This window comes from Lissotriton helveticus, chromosome 8 (assembly GCF_964261635.1).
Source record: "Lissotriton helveticus chromosome 8, aLisHel1.1, whole genome shotgun sequence".
In the NCBI taxonomy this organism is placed as follows: Eukaryota; Metazoa; Chordata; class Amphibia; order Caudata; family Salamandridae; genus Lissotriton; species Lissotriton helveticus.
The window spans coordinates 1,089,538,798-1,089,562,604 of NC_136069.1; positions in this window are offsets into that span (position 1 = coordinate 1,089,538,798).

The following is a 23,807-nucleotide window of genomic DNA, read 5'->3' on the forward strand; positions in this document are numbered from 1 at the left end:
AGAAACCGGTCTTCGGAAGCTTGTTTCCGGTCCAGGGAAGGCATGGCTTGGTAGTTCGGGCTGGACTGTTCCCATGAGGCACAGGGTCAGACTGATTTGCATATAGCCATGTCTGAACTGGGGTGGCAGAGTGGGCTAAATAACGGTGATGGGTCAAACCCAGATCTTTTGACTGGGTGTGAGTGTATGATTGGTTCAGAAGCTCCGTCCATCACCACCCCCTTTTGTACCGCTTTGGCCGCCATAAGTGTGGCAGACGTGAGTCCCTTGCTCACTTTGCCACTGGATTCAAGCAAGCCGGGCTGAAGACGGCTTGAATGCCAGAAACCGGTCCTCGGAAGCTTGTTTCCGGTCCAGGGAAGGCATGGCTTGGTAGTTTGAGCTGGACTGTTCCCATGAGGCACAGGGTCAGACTGACTTGCATACAGCCATGTCTGAACTGGGGTGACAGAGTGGGCTAAAGAACGGTGATGGATCAAACCCAGATCTTTTGACTGGGTGTGAGTGTTTGATTGGTTCAGATGCTCCGTCCATCACCACCCCCTTTTGTACCGCTTTGGCCGCCATAAGTGTGGCAGGGTATGCTCAGACGTGAGTCCCTTGCTCACTTTGCCACTGGATTCAAGCAAGCCGGGCTGAAGATGGCTGGAATGCCAGAAACCGGTCCTTGGAAGCTTGTTTCCGGTCCAGGGAAGGTATGGCTTGGTAGTTCGGGCTGGACTGTTCCTATGAGGCACAGGGTCAGACTGATTTGCATATAGCCATGTCTGAACTGGGGTGGCAGAGTGGGCTAAAGAACGGTGATGGATCAAACCCAGATCTTTTGACTGGGTGTGAGTGTTTGATTGGTTCAGATGCTCCGTCCATCACCACCCCCTTTTGTACCGCTTTGGCCGCCATAAGTGTGGCAGGGTATGCTCAGACGTTAGTCCCTTGCTATTTTTGCCACTGGATTCAAGCAAGCCTGGCTGAAGACGGCTTGAATGCCAGAAACCGGTCCTCGGAAGCTTGTTTCCGGTCCAGGGAAGGCATGGCTTGGTAGTTTGGACTGGACTGTTCCCATGAGGCACAGGGTCAGACTGATTTGCATATAGCCATGTCTGAACTGGGGTGACAGAGTGGGCTAATGAACGGTGATGGATCAAACCCAGATCTTTTGACTGGGTGTGAGTGTTTGATTGGTTCAGAAGCTCCGTCCATCACCACCCCCTTTTGTACCGCTTTGGCCGCCATAAGTGTGGCAGACGTGAGTCCCTTGCTCACTTTGCCACTGGATTCAAGCAAGCCGGGCTGAAGACAGCTTGAATGCCAGAAACCGGTCCTCGGAAGCTTGTTTCCGGTCCAGGGAAGGCATGGCTTGGTAGTTTGGGCTGGACTGTTCCCATGAGGCACAGGGTCAGACTGACTTGCATACAGCCATGTCTGTACTTGGATGACAGAGTGGGCTAAAGAACGGTGATGGATCAAACCCAGATCTTTTGACTGGGTGTGAGTGTTTGATTGGTTCAGATGCTCCGTCCATCACCACCCCCTTTTTTACCGCTTTGGCCGCCATAAGTGTGGCAGGGTATGCTCACACGTGAGTCCCTTGCTCACTTTGCCACTGGATTCAAGCAAGCCGGGCTGAAGATGGCTGGAATGCCAGAAACCGGTCCTCGGAAGCTTGTTTCCGGTCCAGGGAAGGTATGGCTTGGTAGTTCGGGCTGGACTGTTCCTATGAGGCACAGGGTCAGACTGATTTGCATATAGCCATGTCTGAACTGGGGTGGCAGAGTGGGCTAAAGAACGGTGATGGATCAAACCCAGATCTTTTGACTGGGTGTGAGTGTTTGATTGGTTCAGATGCTCCGTCCATCACCACCCCCTTTTGTACCGCTTTGGCCGCCATAAGTGTGGCAGGGTATGCTCAGACGTGAGTCCCTTGCTATTTTTGCCACTGGATTCAAGCAAGCCGGGCTGAAGACGGCTTGAATGCCAGAAACCGGTCCTCGGAAGCTTTTATCCGGTCCAGGGAAGGCATGGCTTGGTAGTTTGGGCTGGACTGTTCCCATGAGGCACAGGGTCAGACTGATTTGCATATAGCCATGTCTGAACTGGGGTGACAGAGTGGGCTAATGAACGGTGATGGATCAAACCCAGATCTTTTGACTGGGTGTGAGTGTTTGATTGGTTCAGATGCTCCGTCCATCACCACCCCCTTTTGTACCGCTTTGGCCGCCATAAGTGTGGCAGGGTATGCTCAGACGTGAGTCCCTTGCTCACTTTGCCACTGGATTCAAGCAAGCCGGGCTGAAGACGGCTGGAATGCCAGAAACCGGTCCTCTGAAGCTTGTTTCCGGTCCAGGGAAGGCATGTCTTGGTAGTTCGGGTTGGACTGTTCCCATGAGGCACAGGGTCAGACTGATTTGCATATAGCCATGTCTAAACTGGGGTGGCAGAGTGGGCTAAAGAACGGGGATGGATCAAACCCAGATCTTTTGACTGGGTGTGAGTGTTTGATTGGTTCAGATGCTCCGTCCATCACCACCCCCTTTTGTACCACTTTGGCCGCCATAAGTGTTGCAGGGTATGCTCAGACGTGAGTGCCTTGTTCACTTTGCCACTGGATTCAAGCAAGCCGGGCTGAAGACGGCTGGAATGCCAGAAACCGGTCCTCGGAAGCTTGTTTCCTGTCCAGGGAAGGCATGGCTTGGTAGTTTGGGCTGGACTGTTCCCATGAGGCACAGGGTCAGACTGATTTGCATATAGCCATGCCTGAACTGGAGTGGCAGAGTGGGCTAAAGAACAGTGATGGATCAAACCCAGATCTTTTGACTGGGTGTGAGTGTTTGATTGGTTCAGATGCTCCGTCCATCACCACCCCCTTTTGTACCGCTTTGGCCGCCATAAGTGTGGCAGGGTATGCTCAGACGTGAGTCCCTTGCTCACTTTGCCACTGAATTCAAGCAAGCCGGGCTGAAGACGGCTGGAATGCCAGAAACCGGTCCTCGGAAGCTTGTTTCCGGTCCAGGGAAGGCATGGCTTGGTAGTTCGGGCTGGACTGTTCCCATGAGGCACAGGGTCAGACTGATTTGCATATAGCCATGTCTGAACTGGGGTGGCAGAGTGGGCTAAAGAACGGTGATGGATCAAACCCAGATCTTTTGACTGGGTGTGAGTGTTTGATTGGTTCAGATGCTCCGTCCATCACCACCCCCTTTTGTACCGCTTTGGCCGCCATTAGTGTGGCAGGGTATGCTCAGCTTGCTCACTTTGCCACTGGATTCAAGCAAGCCGGGCTGAAGGCGGCTGGAATGCCAGAAACCGGTCCTCGGAAGCTTGTTTCCGGTCCAGGGAAGGCATGGCTTGGTAGTTCGGGCTGGACTGTTCCCATGAGGCACAGGGTCAGACTGATTTGCATATAGCCATGTCTGAACTGGGGTGGCAGAGTGGGCTAAAGAACGGTGATGGATCAAACCCAGATCTTTTGACTGGGTGTGAGTGTTTGATTGGTTCAGATGCTCCGTCCATCACCACCCCCTTTTGTACCGCTTTGGCCGCCATAAGTGTGGCAGGGTATGCTCAGACGTGAGTCCCTTGCTATTTTTGCCACTGGATTCAAGCAAGCCGGGCTGAAGACGGCTTGAATGCCAGAAACCGGTCCTCGGAAGCTTGTTTCCGGTCCAGGGAAGGCATGGCTTGGTAGTTTGGGCTGGACTGTTCCCATGAGGCACAGGGTCAGACTGATTTGCATATAGCCATGTCTGAACTGGGGTGACAGAGTGGGCTAATGAACGGTGATGGATCAAACCCAGATCTTTTGACTGGGTGTGAGTGTTTGATTGGTTCAGATGCTCCGTCCATCACCACCCCCTTTTGTACCGCTTTGGCCGCCATAAGTGTGGCAGGGTATGCTCAGACGTGAGTCCCTTGCTCACTTTGCCACTGGATTCAAGCAAGCCGGGCTGAAGACGGCTGGAATGCCAGAAACCGGTCCTCTGAAGCTTGTTTCCGGTCCAGGGAAGGCATGGCTTGGTAGTTCGGGTTGGACTGTTCCCATGAGGCACAGGGTCAGACTGATTTGCATATAGCCATGTCTAAACTGGGGTGGCAGAGTGGGCTAAAGAACGGTGATGGATCAAACCCAGATCTTTTGACTGGGTGTGAGTGTTTGATTGGTTCAGATGCTCCGTCCATCACCACCCCCTTTTGTACCACTTTGGCCGCCATAAGTGTGGCAGGGTATGCTCAGACGTGAGTGCCTTGTTCACTTTGCCACTGGATTCAAGCAAGCCGGGCTGAAGACGGCTGGAATGCCAGAAACCGGTCCTCGGAAGCTTGTTTCCTGTCCAGGGAAGGCATGGCTTGGTAGTTTGGGCTGGACTGTTCCCATGAGGCACAGGGTCAGACTGATTTGCATATAGCCATGTCTGAACTGGGGTGGCAGAGTGGGCTAAAGAACAGTGATGGATCAAACCCAGATCTTTTGACTGGGTGTGAGTGTTTGATTGGTTCAGATGTCCCGTCCATCACAACCCCCTTTTGTACTGCTATGGCCGCCATAAGTGTGGCAGGGTATGCTCAGACGTGAGTTCCTTGCTCACTTTGCCACTGGATTCAAGCAAGCCGGGCTGAAGACGGCTGGAATGCCAGAAACCGGTCCTCGGAAGCTTGTTTTCGGTCCAGGGAAGGCATGGCTTGGTAGTTCGGGCTGGACTGTTCCCATGAGGCACAGGGTCAGACTGATTTGCATATAGCCATGTCTGAACTGGGGTGGCAGAGTGGGCTAAAGAACGGTGATGGATCAAACCCAGATCTTTTGACTGGGTGTTAGTGTTTAATTGGTTCAGATGCTCCGTCCATCACCACCCCCTTTTGTACCGCTTTGGCCGCCATAAGTGTGGCAGGGTATGCTCAGACGTGAGTCCCTTGCTCACTTTGCCACTGAATTCAAGCAAGCCGGGCTGAAGACGGCTGGAATGCCAGAAACCGGTCCTCGGAAGCTTGTTTCCGGTCCAGGGAAGGCATGGCTTGGTAGTTCGGGCTGGACTGTTCCCATGAGGCACAGGGTCAGACTGATTTGCATATAGCCATGTCTGAACTGGGGTGGCAGAGTGGGCTAAAGAACGGTGATGGATCAAACCCAGATCTTTTGACTGGGTGTGAGTGTTTGATTGGTTCAGATGCTCCGTCCATCACCACCCCCTTTTGTACCGCTTTGGCCGCCATTAGTGTGGCAGGGTATGCTCAGCTTGCTCACTTTGCCACTGGATTCAAGCAAGCCGGGCTGAAGGCGGCTGGAATGCCAGAAACCGGTCCTCGGAAGCTTGTTTCCGGTCCAGGGAAGGCATGGCTTGGTAGTTCGGGCTGGACTGTTCCCATGAGGCACAGGGTCAGACTGATTTGCATATAGCCATGTCTGAACTGGGGTGGCAGAGTGGGCTAAAGAACGGATCAAACCCAGATCTTTTGAATGGGTGTGAGTGTTTGATTGGTTCAGATGCTACGTCCATCACCACCCCCTTTTGTACAACTTCAGAATTGATGGCAAATGTGTGACATATCTGAATACCTTCCTAATGGAATCAAAGTAAAAAACGGAAAGCATTTCCTACTGAGGAGACTGCAGTAAATGAGGAAATCAGGAAACTTCATAACAAATGAATCTCCTAAAATGGCCATCAGAGACAAAAGAGCCCAAATGTAGCACTAATGTCACCCATATGTAGCCCACATGTAGCCCAATGACAGAAGTGTGCAAAACACTATTTATTTTTTTGTGTTTTTGCAGTTTTATATAGTGCAGACTTGTCTGGTATTGGAGTGCTTTAAATGAGCATTGGTTACATCACACAAGAACACATTCATTTTGGTTTTAGACACGGGGAGATTAAGTGATTTGATCAGAATCACAGAATGTCGAGCTGAAGCAGAAACTCCAACCTGGTTCCCCAGTTGCAAAGTCTGCAGCTCTGGAAGTAACACCACATCCTCTCCCCTAAGTGCAATATTTAATCAAGTGGTCAACTGGATAAAAAACATAAAGATAACAAATAATTTAAAAGTGCTTTGTTGCTATTTAAAAACTCAGAAAATATGTCCTCATTTTAGTTCTTTAGAGCACTAACCATAATTGTGATGCAAATAAGACCCTCTCATATATGTAATTTCTAAAGGAAATGCTCTAGGTATTACAGTTTTGGTTACATCAAGATGACGTCAGGCATTCCACACTTTTGTAATAAATATAGAATGTTATCAATCTAGTTGTTTATTAGGATACTGTTGAGAGGCAGAGGCCAGGGGCACGGACTCTGAAAATTGAAGGCAGGTGGGAGGGTGCAGAGGCAACAATTTGACCACACTGGGTATGCAGGAAGGGCAGTGGCAGCACAACATTCTATGGAGGGCAGTGGAAAGGGGGCAGGGGCAACAAACCAACAATACAGGACTGGCAAGAGAGGCTGTGGCAATATATTAGACCATTGTGGACGGAAGGAAGAGGCAGTGGTACTACAACCATACATGCCAACAGATGCGATTCAGCCAGGAAACGCCCAATGTTTTTAAGGGAAAAATCAATACCCCAGTTTTTTTTCAAAATCTCCCCCTTGCCAAGTTCAAAATTTTAGCAAGTATGGTACATTGGATCATGGAAGGCAGGAGGAATTGGGGTAGGGACATGGACTTGGATAAAAGAGGACAGGAGGGACATGGAGAGGTGCAGCAAACTGACCCTACAGGGCAGGCATCAGGCTTTGCAGCAGCACAATACATCACAGAGGGAATGCGGGACGGGAGTGCAGCACAACAATCCATAGAAAGCAATAGGGATGGGACTAGACCATGCACTTGGACAACATAGAAGAGAGGGGAACGAGGCAATGGTAACTAGCTGACCATAATGGACAGACAGGAGAGAAAGCTGCAGCATAACAAACCATAAAGGGCAGGAGGGACAGATCAGGGGCATTACAATGGTACAGACAAGCCAGGAGGGAGATAATAGGGGTTTGCACATGGAAACAGAGGGCTGGGGGCAAGGTGGCAGGGCAGGAGCAGCAAGATGACCATGGAAGTCAGACAGGATGGGCAGTAGAAGCAAGACACACCACGGAGAGCAACAGTGAGACTATAACGGCATACACACAGACCTGGAGGGTAGGCAGGAGGGGGTATGGGGCAGCTAACGTACCACAAAGGGAAGGTGGGAGGGGCTGTGGCAGCACAGAAGACCATGCATGGCAAGCAGGAGGGTTAGTGGCAGTACAATGGATATGATAGGCAAGAAGGAGGGTGCAGGGGCATGCACAAAGGACCATGGAGGATAGAAGGGAGGGTCAGGCCCTGGGCACAGACAAGAGAGTTCAGGGGAAGGGGCCTCACAACAGACCACGCAGGGCAGGCAGGAGGTTTCAGTTGCAGCACAACAGACCAGGGAGGGCAGAAGGGTGTGGCAGTACAATGGACCGTGAAGGACAGGAGGAAGGGGATGGGGGCATGGAATGTGGACAGGCAGGGTGGAGGTGGCAGGGGCATGTTACAGTCATTTGACAATGCTAGGCAGGTGGGAGGGGAGTGGCAGCTCAACAGAACACTCAGAGTAGATAAGAGTGGCTGGTCCATGGAACATGGTGGGCAAAAAGGATGGAGCAGGGGCATGCACACAGACATGGGAGGGCAGGGGGAAGGAGAATAGGGGCAGCGGGCTAAGCACGTAGGCTACGCGGAGGTCAATGATGGGGCATATAATTGGGCAATGGAGGGCAGGAGGAGTGGACTGGTACATCATGCCAAATGCAGGGCAGGGGCAGCACATCAGACCATACATGAAAGAAGGGAGGAGGCTAGTCCATGGATTCAGACAACAGAGGATAGGGAGGAGGTGGATGGGGCAGCAAGGTAACTGCTCAGAGAAGGTGGGAAGGCCAGTGTTAGAACAACACCCACACAGGGCTGTAATATGGGAGTAGGGATATGGATTTGGACAATGGATGGCTAGGAGGAGGGAAGGCAGGAGCAGCAAGCTTGGGTGGGGGCACACAATGCCAGGCCCTGCTTCCAACCCCCACCATCCATTGTGAGATGCATCTTACTTAATGCTAAAACACCTAGAAACTTGCTGAAAAAAACAAAGATTACAGGAACGGTATAGTTAGACTCAGATTTCACTCATACACAACTAGTGACAATCAGCAGTTATAGTTACCTGAACTATAACTTACGCCCCCGCAATGTACTGCTAATGACCTCAGACATTACATCATTCATGACATGGTCAGTTACATCACTCATGACATCACTCATGACATCTCAAATGAGCTTTGAATGGAATGGAACGATAATCTCTAGAACTTACTTTTGGGATAGTGTGTGTATATTAACACCCCTTTTTTTCTTTTCTTTCATGTAAGAACCATTACAATATGCAACGTGCCCAGATTAATATAGCCAAAAGCCTTTCACTTTAAAGTAATTTGTAGTCCATTGTTTATGTTGATGTTTGCAATCCTAAGTATGTTTATTATGAATAAGTCACGTTGACAAACATACAGGTATGGCGGTCATGGGACAAAATATGCTGAAATTACATTGTGTGCATATTAACACTTGTTTTCTTGTCTTTATTGTATCAATTCCTGAATTTTCACATCGTGGCCAGGCCAATATGGCCGCCAGCTTTTTGGATTAAAGTAATATGTAGTCCTTTGTTAATGTTGGCAACTTTAGGCCTTTGTACATTTAAATAAGGATGCTACAATGACGTTTTGTATCGTTATCAAGGTTCGGACGAGCCGAAACACGAGGGTCACGTCCTTTGCAGAATAAATACTTCCAAACTACAACCTGAGTGCTGATTCCTTCCTGGTAAGAGTGAGCGGAGAATAAATACATATATATAAAATTCACTGAAAAAACACAAGTTTCTGGGACATTATAGTTAGAAATTAGCATTTAAAAAACGTCAGAAATTCAATGAAAAAACCACAGGTTTCATGGACGTCATAGTTAGTTAGACATTTCACTCATACAAAACAAGAGAAATTCGGCCGTTATAGTTAGTTGTGCTACTATAACTCGTGCCCCCGCAATGCACCGCTGATGACGTCACATATTACATCACTCATGACATGGTCAGTGACATCACTGATGACATCACTGATGACAACATCCACTTGATCATCTGCTGCACCTTCTCACACCATAAAATGCAGACTACCATTCTCGAAACCATAGACACACCTATACTAGTACCGCTAAAACATTCTATTGATACGCTCTTCTAAATACCCAGTTTGTACCTATGCAGTCTGTCTGTCCCATGCACTTCTCCATTCACCCATCCAGCACTATCTACGTATTCTATCACTCCACCAATACCTAAGCACTTATAAATTCAGCACTCACTTTCTTTGCAACACTGAAATTACTCCAGTTATTAGTTGTATACTTAAGGAATGGCGTAGTCACTAACACACTAACACAAGTGCAGGTACAATATTTTTTACACTATGCATGCACACCTCTAACCAGCTACAAACTATCGATACGCTCTTCTAAATACCCATTTAGTACCTATGCAGTGTAGGAATCCTCCTGTCAGTCCCATGCATTTCTCCAATCACCAATGCAGCATTATCTACTTATCATATTACTCCACTATTTACTCCACCAATACCTAAGCACTTTAAAATTCACTATACACTCTGTTTGTAATACTGTAATTATTCTAGTTACTAGTCATGAACTTATGGAATGGTCTAGCTACTAACACAAGTATAGCTATAATATTTTGTGCACTATCCAAGCAGACCTCTAACTAGCTACCTACTATTGATACACTCTTCTAAATACCCAGTTAGTACTCATGCAGTGTAGGAATCGTCCAGTCTGTCCCATGCACTTCTTTAATCACTAATCTACCACTATCTACTTATCCCATCACTCTAGCAACACGTAAGCTCTTATAAATTAAGTGTTCACTCTGTTTGCAGCACTGTCATCATTCCAGTTACTAGTGGTATTCTTATAAAATGACCTAGGCATCAACACAAGTACACATAAAATATTCTGTGCATAATCCCTACAAATCTCTAAGCAGATCCATCCTATTGGTCCACTCCAATAAATACTGAAGTAGTACCCATGCTGCGTAGGATACCTCCTGTCAGTCTCATGCAATTCTCCAGTCACCCATCCAGCACTATGTTCTTATTGTGTCAATCTGCCAATACCTAAGCACTTACGGGGCAGGTTTACAAGCACCCTGCGGCACCAATATGTCACTTTTTGTAACGTAGTGATGGCACCAAGCACTCCTTCATATTTACAAGGAGAGGAAAAGCCACCCTGCATGGTTTTTCTTCTCCTTGTAAATGCGACCCCTTCATACACAGAACTTTGCGTTGAAGGGGCGTTCCACAAATGTTGCTGTGAGTGTTTCCTCGCAACACCCATGGAAAAAGACACATCTCCAGATTTATGAGAAATCGTAAATCTGGAGATGTATGTGAATGCTGCGCCATCCTAGAGTTGGTGTAGCAAGGCGCAACGAGGAGAATTGTTTTCATTTCTCCTCATTTCTTCCTCTTTCAATGCATGCTGCATTGCACAGCATACATTGAAAGAGGAAAATCTCTTTACTGATTGTTTTTGTGCTGAAAGGTGTCCCTTTCTGCACAAAAACAATCTTCACACAACACAGACATCCTTGCACCATGGTGCAAGGTTACCTGTGTCACCGCATGGCTGCAGTTTGTGCAGCAGTGTAGAGGGAAGCACAGGGTTGCATATTTATGTACATATGTCACATCCCTGTGCTTCGGAAGTGCCACAGTGCAGTGCAGCTAAAGAGCTTGCAGTGTCACGCTGCAGTACTTCCTCATAAATCTTCACCTATAAATTCACCATACACTACTAATGCATTCTTTCAGTCAATCATGCTGTATACATATATTCAACCAAACTTTCACACATTACCTTGCAATTATAGTTCTTTCTTTAACCAGATAATGTAGTTCTGATAAGAACTTTTTTTTGTTCTTTATTCTTTTGAATTTCTTTTTATTTTTTGAACAATTTTGTATTTTTTTGGTGTTTTTTCAAAAAATGAACAAAAAAAAGAACAAATAAAACAGGAAACTTTTACTTATCATTCCAAAAACAACAAAAAAGAAATTACGACTGCTCACCGAAGCATATAAGTTTCTTACACTTCACGCAGTGTTGCTCGAGAAAGGTGAATTCTGGCCTAATGTCCATTGCAGGTGTTCCTGAGGACGCTCCAGACATACTTGCCACAGCAGTTGAGGGGTTCAAATCAGATCGCCTCATTTCCTCCCTAGCATGATTGAGAGGATGTGTGGTCCGGAGATGCTTGTACATAGAAGCAGTGCCACAAGAGTTTTTATTTTTTCACTGCCTCTTGACAGGACTCGGTCACAAATTTTGCACGTCACCTTTCTCGCATTTACTTTCTTCTCTCCAGGTGGTAAAGGGAAGAATTTCCACACAACAGATTCCGGCCTCTGTGGGCGTGGTGCCTCCTGCAAGAATTATTCTTCAGAAGATACTTCCTCCTGCTGCTGCTGCTGTCCAGATGCCATTTTGTTTGATATTTTTTGAAAAACAAAAAAAACAAGCAAAAAGGGTTCTCGTAAAAAAAGAGATATCTCTCTAAAGATGCTCCAACAAGAATGAATAAAATGGGTGGGGTCTTTCAATAGTTACAGTGGGAAATGTTATGAACAAATGAAATCTTTTTTTTTGATGTCACATTGGATCCGCGCACTTTGCGCTCACTAAGCACGCACCCGACGTGACTTCGTAAAAATATATTTAAAAATATTATAAGTTTATTATAAGTACAAATATATTATTTTTATGAATATCTTAGATAATCTCTTGCCCTGATATATATATTAAAGACACATACATATTATTTTAAAACATACATTTTTTTGCGGGAATCGCGCACCCAGCGAGCCCCAGCACGTATATGACATCACACGGGACCCGCCATCATGTAAGCATCGCGTACCGTAATGTGCATGTGCCGCGAATGCGCGGGAGCAGGAGTCGAGGACTGGTCGCATACCAATCGTGCACATCACGTAATATTAAATGTATATGACGTAAATGAAAAACACGCAGCCGTCACACACCGTACGCGGATCCTTCATGACTTTTCTAAAATGGCGGCTAGAATCCACGCACCCACCGTGAAGTGTATGCTGTGGGTGCGCGACTCTGAATTTTTGAGGGAAAATACTATAAATATATTAAAATTAAAAAAATAAAACAAAAAAAATTAAACAATATTTCAGTTTGAATTAAAAAAAACTATTTTTTTTGCAATTGTCAGAAAAATATATAATGGTATTTAATGAAAAAAACATTTATAAATAAACAGTTAAAAAACTGTAGAAAATCAGTACAAAAAATAGGTATAACTACTATTACACTTTAAAATTAGCATTTAAAAAACCTTTGAAATGCAATGAAAAAACTATAGGTTTCAGAGACTTTTTAGTTAAAAATTAGTCTTTAAAAAAGCTTTGCAATCCACTGAAAAAACATAGGTTTCAGAGACGTTATAGTTAGAAATTAGCATTAAAAAAACCTTAGAAATTCACAGAAAAAAACATAGGTTTCAGGGGTGTTATAGTTAGCTGGACATGTCACTTGTACAAAACCATAGAAATTCCACTGTTACAGTTAGTTCTGCTAACTATAACTCACGCTCCCGCAATGCAATGATGTCACATATTACATCATTCATGACATGGTAAGTGACATCACTCATGACATCTCAAATGACATAATTGATGACATCATTGATGACATCATCCACATGAAAATCTGATGCACCTCCTCACACTCTAATACAGGGGTCTCCAAACCGGTCCTGGAGGGCCGGATCCATGCCAGATTTTTGGGATATCCCCATTGAGATACATGTAGTTATTTTAAAAATCTGGCATGTATCCGGCCCTCCAGGACCGGTTTGGAGACCCCTGCTCTAATATAACCTTTGATACACCCACTGTAAAATACAGACTACCATTTTCGAGACCATTGACACACCAATATCAGTTACTACATATACACTGGTCCTAGGTCTGCACACATACATCCACTCATACATGCAGTCACTCATCAATACAACACTATCATATGCACTCATATACCTATGCAAACACTCACACACAACCACTCATCCGTGGAGTTACTCACACACACCTATACAGTTATACACACACACCACCTCACTTATTCATACAGATACTAACGCATACGTACTCTCTTATATAATCACTGATACAAATACACACTCATCCATACAGTCACTCTCACAATCACTGACTCTCACGTATAGTCATTTAAATACTAAAACTCTCACATACACTGCCTTTTACATATGTATTTACTTGGACATGTACCACTGAGACATCCATTCATTTACCAACACACCCATAGACACACTCACCCACCCATACAGCTGTTTCCACATGCACTCTTGAACCCATACACCCAGTGAATCAACCACTCACACATCTATGCACAGAGTCACACACCTCCCACCCACCCACACATGCAGTCTCCCATACAAATACTCAGTCAACCAATCAATAACTCATTAGACACTCATGTAGCTACTGACCAACACATGCAGCAGCTTACACAACAACAGACAGATTGATACAGATATTCATACAGTTAAATAACTAACCCATGCATTCAGTAAGATACATTTAATCACTCACTTACACAATCAGTCATGCACCTACTAAATCCTCCATACACCCACTCATTCTTCAATATACCTTGGCATACATATAAAACATATTTAAACTTTAAAGAAACACACAGTCACTGGATGGGGGTTCTGAGCAGGCCTGGGGGTTAGGGTGTTTCCACCCTGCCCCCTTTTATTGTTTTTTAACCTCTTTTTTTCTGTTGTTCTACCGAGTCAAAAGATGGCTGCCAACACTTCCTGGTTTGGAATGTTCGCAGCCAATTAGAAGGAAGCTCGTGGTCGGGAAGTTTTGCGAACCCTCCTCGCCACAGATATCGAAACTTTTTCTTTTACTCATTTCTCAGGAACTACTGAACAGATTTACACCATTTAAAAAGGGTCTCTTTCTGAACCAAGACCTACCTTTGTCCTAAATTTGGTGTAATTCCTCTCAGCAGTTCAGGCTGTAGCTTTGTCTAAAGTTTCCTATGGAAAATAACATGGGGGAAGAACATTTTGGCACCCTCCTTTTTTCTCTGCCCCTGCTTAACAAATCGCCCCAAAACTTACAAGCCAGGAGCTGACTGGAGCGCCCCACTAGTTTTGACAATTTCACGTCAAACAACGCCAAAGTTGTTGGGAAAACAGAAAACGCTTTTCCTATGGAAACTAGGTCCTAACTATAACTACCTATATATATATATATATATATTCACTGAAAAAACCATAGGTTATAGACCATATATAGTTAGGAATTAGCATTTAAAAAACCTTATTTTACTCACACAAAACCATTGAAATTCCATATATAGTTAGTTGCACTAACTATATATCGCGCACCCGCAATCCACTGCTGATGATGTCACATATTACATCATTCATGACATGGTCAGTGACATCACTGATGACATCACTGATGACATCTCAAATGACATCACTGATGACATGACTGATAACAACATCCAGTGATTTTGTGTTTCTGTAAAGTTTAAATATGTCTTACATATTGAAGAATGAGTGGATGTGTAAGTGTCTGGACGAAGGATTTAGTAGGTGCATGACTGACTGTATGACTGAGTGATTAAATGTGTCTCACTGAGTGCATGGGTTAGTGACTAAACTGTCTTAATTTGTGCATCATTATGTCTGTTGTTCTGTAAACTGCTGCATGTGTTGATCAGTAGCTATATGAGTAACTATATGGGTTATTGATTGATTGTCCAAGTATTTGTATGGGAGACTGAGTGTGTGTGTGGCTGGCTGGGAGGTGTGGGACTCTGTGCAGATCAATGTGTACTTATATCAATGATTGTATAACAAGGTAAGTATGTGTTAGTATATGTTTGAAAATATAAGGTGCTCTATGTTTAACTGTATAGACAAGAAAATGGAAGTGTGATTGATTCTTTACAGGACTGACTAGGTGTGTGAGTAACTCCATGGATGAGTGGCAGAGTGTGAGTGTCTGTATAGGTGTATGAGTGCATATGATAGTGTTGTAAAGATGAGTGATTGTATGTATGAATGATTGTATGGGTGAATGAGTGAATGTGTGTGTAGACGTAGGAATCAGCGAGTACATATGTAGTAACTAGTATTGGTGTGTCAATGGTTTCAAAAATTATACTCTGTATTTAACACTGGGTGAAACAGAGGTTATATTAAAATATGAGGAGATGCATTGTATTGTCACATGAATGATATCATCAGTGATGTGGTCATTGATGTCAAATGAGATGTCATCAGTGATGTCATCAGTGATGTCATTTGAGATGTCATCAGTGATGTCATCAGTGATGTCACTGACCATGTCATGAATGATGTAATATGTGACATCATCAGCAGTGGATTGCGGGTGCGCGATATATAGTTAGTGCAACTAACTATATATGGAATTTCAATGGCTTTGTGTGAGTAAAATAAGGTTTTTTAAATGCTAATTCCTAACTATATATGGTCTATAACCTATGGTTTTTTCAGTGAATTTTCAAGGTTTTGTAAATGCTAATTCCTAACTATATATGATCTATAACCTATGGTTTTTTCAGTGAATTTCAATGGTTTTTTAATAGCAAATATCATAAGCTGTCGAATGTCAAGTACGTGGTAAGTGAAAACATTTTCGTGTTTATGCACACTGATCTGCTTTGAATGGTGCCCCCCCCCCTCATTTCTATTAGGAGTACTCTCTCTTTGCACATAGTAAAGGGTAGTTAACGCAGGCCTTTGCCCCCGTTGTAATACGTCGTGCCTGCTTCTCTCTCCATTTGATTGATTGTTATCCAAGTATTTACTGTTTTAGAATTGGTTCTCTTTGGTTCATTCTCTATTTACAAACAAACACAGAGTCGCAATACTCTGTTTAGTCTTTGCAGATAACGAAAAATCGTGTAAAAAAAAAAAAGAAAAGGAATCGAGCAAAATCAGTAGGCCACTAACGGGATCTCTTTTTGACCTCGCTAAAATAGAAACATTAGGAACAACCCCTCATGACAAATACAAAACTAGTGAAATGAACTGAACTCCACACAATGATGGCTGCAAAACAGCTCGGCTCCGCCACCCACCCCGCCCAAAATAACGATAAAGAGCGGCTGCCATGATTGGTTGCGGAATGGCCACGACGGAGCTCCGAAATGGTACTGCTCTCATGCTAACCCCAGCTTCAGTCTGAAACATCCAGAAACACTGTAGACTACCAATTCGATCAGTTCCGGTAGCGCCCCAATGTAACCCGGTAGAGAAGAACTAGCCCTCCCCTCTTTGACTGATGGTTCTTGTTGCCTGTCCCTTCTGTTGTCATTTAACAGAACTATTTAGCCTGCTGAAAGGGGTTGTGTTCCGACCGCTGGTTGGTGGAGACATTTTGACTATATTCTGGACCTGCGTTGTCGCGTAATGCGTCATATGACGCGCCGCGTTAGCGCATCCGGAAGTCATCCGGGGCGCGCAGCGCGTAACGTAAGCATAACAAGTCATGTGACTTGTTAATAAAACTTTTCATTGGTTCATTTTACTTTTCTTATTCTAATGATGAAAGGCTTGGTCATATGACCTAAAAATTACGCTTTTTATTACTTCCGAACATTATTTTTTCTTAAATATATGTTATAATGTTCCAGCCTAATGTACTTTCCCGGAAAATTTACAACTGTCCTGCAAGTAAAATATATTCTTTTTTCGAGAAAAAGAGCGTTTCTTCGTCCCATGACGGAGCCGTTGAGCAAAAGAGGGTCGACCTGCTGTCTTAGTCGCCGATACGCCTGAATATGAGATTCTTATCGATCACTTTATGTTGCAGGAATAGAAAACACAACAGCCCTTGACCATTTATCTTTACTGCGTTCCTTCGTATTATACCTTTTACCCTTCATGTAATTGGTCTGCTTTATTTCACTTGCCTTTTAATGATTCTAAAACAGTGACTATTATTAAAAACTTTACCAATGTATATACTACTACCATGTTTTCTTTTAAAAACCTTTATTGTGAAAATTTCATTATACAAATACGAGCCTGTAACCACGTGGGCCTGCCACGGAGCAAACTGTAATCGTATATGATGAGTAGACATTTACACTGTAGAGGAACGTAACGGGCGGGCCATTAGGTTGCAAGAACTAAGGTGTCTAACAGTTACGGAATCGGTGGACGTACATTTTATAATTAAAATACGACAGGGCCAGTTACAATAAAATTATCTAGATATACATTTGCGGGCAAGTACCATGGGTGACGTTAATTCGAACTTTCAATAGTACAGTAATCAATAACACATCAGAACTTAATATCAATAGGGATGTCGAAATATTCAATCAATTCTCGTCCCCGCCCGCCATGTGCTTCAAAACTGCATACGTATCTTGTGATTTCAAGGTTCTGCAACCAGTACACAACAAGGAGTTACGAGTCCCATTTATTCCGGCGCCATTTTGGGCGAGGACGGGCAGGTCCAGGATATAGTCAAAATGTCTCTACCAACCATCGACTATGATGATGTTCATATGCTGTATTTATTAGAGTAACACTCATCTGTCCACATGAAATTAATTTGCCACAATCTAAACATGTCATTTTAATCTTTCCAAAGTTCTTCTAAATATTTGGGACCGTTTCCCTTGCCTCTGATGCTGTCAGTGCCACTTCTTTGATGAATGTACTAGCAGGTCAGGGGTTCTCCTCCAAATCTCTCTTTTATGCAGCACTATAATTAATTGGTGCCACCTCTCCATATGACGATGCATGGTATAGTTACCATAACTATATTTTTTTTCGGTTCCTCTGGAGAGTTCATCGTGGCAGATGAAGCGTGTAATGTACCGGGCATTTACCTTTTTTTGCATGTACAGGAAAGGAAAAAAAAATCGAGCGTCCGAGTTCTAAGGTGTCCCAGGGCCATTTTAGTGGACCAGGCCCAAATCCAAAGAACAGGCCGCCATTTTGAGAGTCCTGTTGCAGCCGCCTGTCGCTGTAGCATCAAGAGCAGCCGAAACTCAGCTGAATGGCAACTGAAACGGTAAAGGGGCGCCCCACTACAGCAGACGAGCCTCCACCTAGGAAGGCCCGTTCACGCCGCCTCCCCCCCCCCTTCGGGCACCCCACGCCGTTATTCGGAGCAGTATTGTAGGATGGCCACACCAGTGCGGCAACTTGCTAGACATCACCTCGGTGGTAACCGAATCTCAACGCCTTGTGGTGTCTTCTATTCAGAAAACATTGTTATGCTGCCTTCGACCTATTCGCCGCAAGTGCGCACACAACTCAACTGCATAGCTTGCTAGACACCACCTCGGTGCCATCCGGATCTTGGAATCTCAGCGCCTTTTGGTGTCTTCTCTTCAGAAAATATTGTTGCGCTGCCTTTGGCCCCATTCGCACATCGGTCCGCTACTGACGCCATCTCACAGGCTAATGGGGCGCCCCACGCCGACTTTCAGCATTGTAGGATGACCACACCAGTACAGCAACTTGCTAGACATCACCTCGGTGCCATCCGGATCTCGGCACCCCACTGCAGATGAAGTGCCTCTCAACTATGAAACCACCACGGTGACATCCGGATCTTGGCGCGTTGTGCTGCCTTCGGCCTATTCGCACATCGGTCCGCTACTGACGCCATCTCACAGGCTAATGGGGCGCCCCACGCCGAGTTTCAGCATTGTAGGATGACCACACCAGTACAGCAACTTGCTAGACATCACCTCGGTGCCATCCGGATCTCGGCGCCCCACTGCAGATGAAGTGCCTCTCAACTATGAAACCACCACGGTGACATCCGGATCTTGGAGCGTTGTGCTGCCTTCGGCCTATTCGCACATCGGTCCGCTACTGACGCCATCTCACAGGCTAATGGGGCGCCCCACGCCGAGTTTCAGCATTGTAGGATGACCACACCAGTACAGCAACTTGCTAGACATCACCTCGGTGCCATCCGGATCTCGGCGCCCCACTGCAGATGAAGTGCCTCTCAACTATGAAACCACCACGGTGACATCCGGATCTTGGCGCGTTGTGCTGCCTTCGGCCTATTCGCACATCGGTCCGCTACTGACGCCATCTCACAGACTAATGGGGCGCCCCACGCCGAGTTTCAGCATTGTAGGATGACCACACCAGTGCACCTTACTAGACACCACCTCGGTGCCATCCGGATCTTGGCATCTCAGCGCCTTGTGGTGTCTTCTATTCAGAAAATATTCTTGTGCTACCTTTGCCCCATTCACACATCGGTCCGCTACTGACGCCATCTCACAGGCTAATAGGGCGCCCCACGCCGAGTTTCAGCATTGTAGGATGACCACACCAGTACAGCAACTTGCTAGACATCACCTCGGTGCCATCCGGATCTTGGCATCTCAACGCCTAGTGGTATCTTCCATACAGAAAATATTGTTGCGCTGCCTTTGGCCCCATTCGCACATCGGTCCGCAACTTAGACATCACCTCGGTGCCATCCGGATCTTGGCATCTCAGCGCCTTGTGGTGTCAGTCAGAAAATATTGTTGCGCTGCCTTTGGCCCCATTCGCACATCAGTCCGCTACTGACACCATCTCACAGGCCAACAGGGCGCCCCACGCCGACTTTTACCATTGTAGGATGGCCACACCAGTGCCACAACTTGCTAGACACCACCTCGGTGCCATCCGGATCTTGGCATCTCAGCGCCTTGTGGTGTCTTCTATTCCGAAAATATTGTTGCGCTGCCTTTGGCCCCATTCGCACATCGGTCCGCTACTGCCGCCATCTCACAGGCCAACGGGGCGCCCCACGCTGACTTTCAACATTGTAGGATGGCCACACCAGTGCGGCAACTTACTAGACACCGCCTCGGTGCCATCCGGATCTTGGCGCGTTGTGCTGCCTTCGGCCTATTCGCACATCGGTCCGCTACTGACGCAAACTCACAGGCCAACGGGGCGCCCCACGCCGACTTTCAGCATTGTAGGATGGCCACACCAGTGCTGCAACTTGCTGGACACCACCTCGGTGCCATCCGGATCTTGGCGCGTTGTATTGCCTTCGGCCTATTCGCACATCGGTCCGCTACTGACGCCGCCTCACGTGCCAACGTATTTTCTCCGCATTTTATACCCTATGCCGCATAACAGGTCATGTGACTTGTTTATAAAACTTTTCATTGGTTCATTTTACTTTTGGTTTCCTAATGATGGAAGGCTTGATCATATGACCTAAAAACAACACTTTTCATTGGATGAAAACTTTTTTTTTTTCCCAAACGATGAAAGCCCCACCTTGTTTCTGGATGTTTCAGACTGAAGCTGGCGTCAGCATGAGAGCACCACCATCTCGTAGCTCCGTCGTGGTCATTCCGCGAGCAATCATGGCAACCGCTCCCCACCAGAAGCCTACAGGAGTCGGGGGCCCCCAAAACTTTTGATGAATCCTCAAGGCGGAGGGGACGCTTTCGAGAATGGGGTCCAAGACCTAGCAGACAAGCGTCCGATTTCCAAGGTGTCCCAGGGCCATTTCAGTGGACCAGGCCCAAAAAGGAAAGAGCCTGCCGCCATTTTGAGAGTCCTGTGACAGCCGCCTATCGCTGCACCGCAAGAGTGGGCGCAACTCAGCTGAATTGCGGCTTTTGACACAGTGGACCAAAAATGGACGGAATGGCAACTGAAACGGTAAAGGGGCGCCCCACTACAACAGATGACACTCCACCTGGAGAGGCCCGTTCACGCCGCCTCCCCCGGGGCGCCCCACGCCGTTATTCGGAGCAGCATTGTAGGATACCAAAACCAGTGCGGCAACTTACTGGACATCACCTTGGTGCCATCGTTCTGCTGCCTTGGAACTATTCGCACAACAGTTTGCTACTGATGACCCGCGACGCCCCACACCGGAAATCTGGACGTTGTGCTGCGTTGGGACTATTCGCACAGCCGACCGCTACTTCGTTGTTTTTCCCTAAAAATGTTTATATGTTATTACTATTTTTGTTTTCTTGTATATATTTATAAGTTATTAAAGTTTTATAATCTTACTACTTTGTCGGAGTGCTATATATTTTTAATGTGACACATAATTGTAAAAACTTTGATGTACAAAGAGTCATCCCTGGAATCTTCCGCTTCAGGCTCGGTCCCCTCCCCAATCGCAATACAGGATGGTTTTCAGATAATAGGAACGCGTCTGCTGTGACGCATCTCATCGAGTGTGGGCCTTAATCTACTATAACTCCTTTGAAGAGGGGTGATTCTTTACAGCTGGGGCCATAAACTACATCTGCAGGGCTAGCTGATACCCTAGGACCAGCCTGGACAATCGGACACAGAGGAAAAGGAGTGTCAGAGGGTGCGGTAGTGAATAGGGCGAAAGGGAGGTGTCGGGCGGGCACAGGGTGTGATTCTCAGGGAAGAGCAGCGCAGATGGGGGGAGGTTTATTACCCATGCATAAGACAGAGAGCGGGGGTGACCACTGCCTGGGGGAGATGCTTGCGAGGGTGGGGAGCCATGCTAAGGATCGACAGCGTGCACAGAGTGGGTCTGGTCAAGGCATCTAAAATGGCTGCCGTGCATGACAAAAGTGTGGCATTTGAAAAAAGACAAGATGGCGCAGACAATGTTTTTCAACACTTCCTGACTTCCTTCGAATCGAACGTTAACAGACGTTGAGGCATATTACCAAAGTTAAGCGATATTTATCCCTAACGATGCTTAGCAACAATTTTTTTACCGCTAAGCATCGTCAGAAATTATCGCAGATAAACCTTGCTATTATCAAGGTTTATCGCAAATACGATAATAAACGACCGCAATGCATTAATATCGCTGAAAACTCAGCGATATTCATGCATTACCGAGCTAATGCTCTTAGCCATGTTATCCACCTCCCATTGGATAACATGGCTAAGAACTGCTCAGGGCAGGTGCTAGCTTTTGGAGATATTCGCGCTTATCTCGAATATTTCCAAAAGTTGATAATAGGAGATAGCGATGTTAGCGACTGTTTCCAGTCGCTAACATCTTGGCATGCCCACTTTGCATGTCATTAGTGATAAATATCACTCACATGCAAAGTGGGGCCCAAGATGGTCGCTATCTCCTACTAGCCGTCGCTAACTGGTGTTAGCAACAGCTAGGTAATACAGATATAATTTTATCTCCGCGAAGCGGAGCGCTGTTACAGATATATATCTTGTTTTTGAACGTTAATTTCTCAAAATCCACTGAAGCACATATATTGAGACCTAGCAAAGGCACATGGAGCTACCAATCCCTACAATTTTGCCAAGTTTCGTGCAAATCCATTCAGCCGTTCGATTATAATTATTATTTTTTTTTTGCCCCGCGGGGCCCTTTTAAAACCTCCACATCAAACCTAAGAGGTCAAGGAGGATCTACTATGCCCCCTTATGGTCATTTGCCCCTTCGCTTTGGCCTCCTCTTGTCTCTCGATCCTACCGAGAGACAAGATGGCGGCCGCTACGGACTGTTTGCAATGTTTACAGATGCCGGAGAACCAATCAGCTTCGCAAACCTCCGTTACGCGAAGCGGAGCGCTGTTACAGATATATATCTTTTTTTTAACGTTAATTTCTCAAAATCCACTGGAGCACATATATTGAGACCTAGCAAAGGCACATCGGGCTACCAGTCCCTAATATTTTACCAAGTTTCGTGCAAATCCATTCAGCCGTTCGATTATTATTATTATTTTTTTTTTTTGCCCCGCGGGACCCTTTTAAAACCTCCACATCAAACCTAGGGGGTCAGCGAGGATCTACTATGCCCCCTTATGGTCATTTGCCCCTTCGCTTTGGCCTCCTCTTGTCTCTCGATCCTACCGAGAGACAAGATGGCGGCCGCTACGGACTGTTTGGAATGTTCACAGACGCCGGAGAGCCAATCAGCTTCGCTACGCGAAGTTCCGTTACGCGTAAAGTCCGCGAACCGGAGCGCTGCCCGGTCCGTTGTTACAGATATATATCTTTTTTTGAATGTTAATTTCTCAAAATCCACTGGAGCACATATATTGAGACCTAGCAAAGGCACATCGGGCTACCAGTCCCTACAATTTTGCCAAGTTTCGTGCAAATCCATTCAGCCGTTCGGGCTAAAAGTGAGGCCAACCGCCCTATGGAAAACTCAATGTTAAAAACACGTTTTGGGACCCCCCCTTTTTTCTCGGCCCCCCCTTGACGAACCCCCCCCAAATTTTCAAGGGCTGCTCAGAAACAAAATGTGCCATTTTCCTGAAAAGTTCAGCCAATTCCGTCCACAAACGCCAAAGTTATTAGACATAGAATTTTCAAAAATCCCATAGAGAAAAAATCCTAACTATATATACCTACTGGCGACCGCCAGTAGGTAATATATATATATATATATATATATATATATATATATTACCTACTGGCGGTCGCCAGTAGGTAGTTATAGTTAGAACCTAGTTTCCATAGGAAAACCGCAACATTCTATTGGGAATAACTTTGGCGTCGGTGGATGAATCTTTGTGAATTTCTCAAAGAAGATGGCCCGTTACGCTCCGCTCCTTCCCTGAAAGTGTCAGGGGGATTTGTGAAGCGGGGGCAGAGAAAAAAGGGGGGTCCCAAAACATGTTTTCCCCAT